This window comes from Sebastes umbrosus, chromosome 19, assembly GCF_015220745.1.
Source record: "Sebastes umbrosus isolate fSebUmb1 chromosome 19, fSebUmb1.pri, whole genome shotgun sequence".
NCBI classification, from domain to species: domain Eukaryota; kingdom Metazoa; phylum Chordata; class Actinopteri; order Perciformes; family Sebastidae; genus Sebastes; species Sebastes umbrosus.
The window spans coordinates 8,259,064-8,261,610 of NC_051287.1; the positions used below are offsets into that span (position 1 = coordinate 8,259,064).

At 35.6% G+C, this 2,547-nt stretch overlaps 1 long non-coding RNA gene across 1 annotated transcript; it reads left to right on the forward strand.

The window, feature by feature from the left end:
• The first annotated feature begins 72 nt into the window (after window positions 1–72).
• LOC119477809 lies at window positions 73–1,039 on the forward strand. The gene is made up of 2 exons (XR_005204319.1): window positions 73–236; window positions 778–1,039. It is a non-coding gene; the product is annotated as an uncharacterized LOC119477809 (long non-coding RNA).
• Window positions 1,040–2,547: the final 1,508 nt, after the last annotated feature.

Consider the following 2,547-nt stretch of genomic DNA (forward strand, 5'->3'; position numbering starts at 1 on the left):
TTAGTGCACACATGATTTTACAGTGACGTCTCACCTGTGTGATCTAAAGTTTCATCCAAACAGCTAAAGACCTGAGTTCACATCTAACTACTGAAGCATCTGAAACTTCATCAATGAGGCCTGTTAAGACCTCCAGAGAGATTTCTATACATATCACTCGGTTTTGCTGTTTCACACAGACTCCAGGCGGATTTAGTAAAAATATTTTGAATATTTAGCTGCAGCAGCTGCCTCAGGTTTGACCACAGAAATAATGAAAGTACATGTTATTCTACAATAAGTGGGAAAGTACAATGACTGTAGTCCAGTGGTGGAAAGTAACTAAGTACATTTACTCAAATACTGTATTTACGTAAAATTATGAGGTACTTGTACTTTACTTGAGTAACATTTTATGTTACTTTATACTTTTATTCCACTCCTTTTTGAAAGCAAATATTTTACTATTATACTTTTTACTCCACTGCATTTATTTGACAGTTTTAGTTACTAGTTATTCAGATTATTAATAGACGATCAAAAAAAATAAAAAATAAAAAATAAACCAATACATTATGATATATTACCACAGGGTAATGCATCACTAATTATAATTAAATTCAAAATCTGAAATGGGCCTTTCTGCATAATGAGTGTGTTTACTTTTGATACTTTAAGTATATTTTGATGTTAATACTTTTGAATTTTTACTTAAGTAAGATTTTGAACGCAGGACTTTTATTTACTTTTTTATTACAAAGTATTTTTGCACTGCAGTATTGCTACTTTTACTGACAGAACAATGGCAAGGCGTCAGGGAGAAGAAAACACTGAATTCATCAAAAAGGAAGCCTATCAAGTATGTATATAAATACATAATAGACAGAAAATTGTATTAAAAGTTCCTAAATATCAGTCAGGAAATGAAACTTAGAATCACTTCAGTCAATTTAGCGTTGAAATAATTTGCCGAATAATTGATTAATCAATCAACAGGAAATTATTTTATTATTATTATTAGAAACTATTTTGACAAATAAAATCATTTATCAAGCAAAAATTCTCTGGTTCCATCTTCTTAAATGTTAGGATTGTAAATTTGTAAATTAAATATCTTTGGGCTGTTTTTGAAGTGAACCTTCTGACATTGTTTGGATTAAACGAATAATTGATTAATAAAAAAAGTACAGTTTAGCTGTTGATGTCTTACACAGAAGGTTTATTGAAGCTTGATCAAGGAGCAATTGTCAGGTCTCCACCATTGAGGTGCTCTCTGCGTGAAGGCCTCACAACTCTGTCCTTCCTCCCTGGTGCTCAGTGTCTTACCCTTATCATGTTTTGACTTACTCCGTTCCTCTGGCATCTTTGACCCTGGTTGCCCCAGCGACTGGCTCTACGGTCCCCACTACAGACACAGCTGTACAGATAACGGTGGCTCCTCTAGACAGGACTCCAACCCAATAATGTCAACACAGGGACACTCTGACAAACACTCTGACCTCCCGACCAATAAGAGAGGAATTAATAGAAAATTCCATCACACTACTCAGGAAGCTTAGATACAGAAATTAAAAAAGACAAAACAACAGGAAGCTCTGAGTAATCCTTTATACACTATATATAAACAACATATATTTCTGTAGAAAAGAATATATTTACATTTTTACAAACATGTTTTTACAGTACATACAGCATTTACATATAAATATAGAGTGATTTACAGCATTAAAGTCAGTGCAGAATGTCAACATTTTTGCAGTTGAGAAGAAATAAAATGAGAATTTCTTAATGTTCAGTCTGACATTTTGCACCAGTTTATGGTCTGCTTTTATTCCTTGTTAATAAGTGAGATGTTTTCTACTCTCCAAGGACTTGCAAGAAAAAGTCCAACATTTTCAAGCGTTACAAGTCCTTGGGAGGCATAAATCACAACTGCAGTTTTTAGACTTGGTGCATGTGTTCTGCGCTCTAAATAAGTGAGATGTTTTTCATTGATTACACAGAGATAATAGGGGTACAAAGTCTGGACGAGAGGCTGAAGATTTGTGAAATATATCAAGACGCTCTCACCCTTGAGGTTTCAGTATGCGTCTGTTTGGGATGAAACGTCTTTGGTCCTGAAACTGGCCAGATTTTAGTCGTTTTGGGGCACATGATGAGAAGATAAGAGACAACTGTCCCAATACCCACACTATTGGTCCTGAACACTTAAAAGCTCCTGCCATGCACCACCAGGTAGTAGGCAAGTGTGTTCCATGTCTGCACATTACTCTAGTACAGCTTCAGAGGGGTATTCAGAGGTGTCTCCCACAATTCATCACAGTCTCACACCGGTCCAGTTTTTGGCAGTAATGCACCCACAAAGGACTGCCAATTATCAACAGACATAGAAAAGTTGAGAGGGTTATCTCTTAAAGAGGACCTATTATGCTCATTTTCAGGTGCATCTTTGTGTTTTGTGTTTCCTACTAGAACATGTTTACATGCTTTAATGTTCAAAAACAATTTACTTTTCTCATACCGGCTGTGCATACTCTTCAGACTCTGCTCCAGCTCCGCTCTAACTAG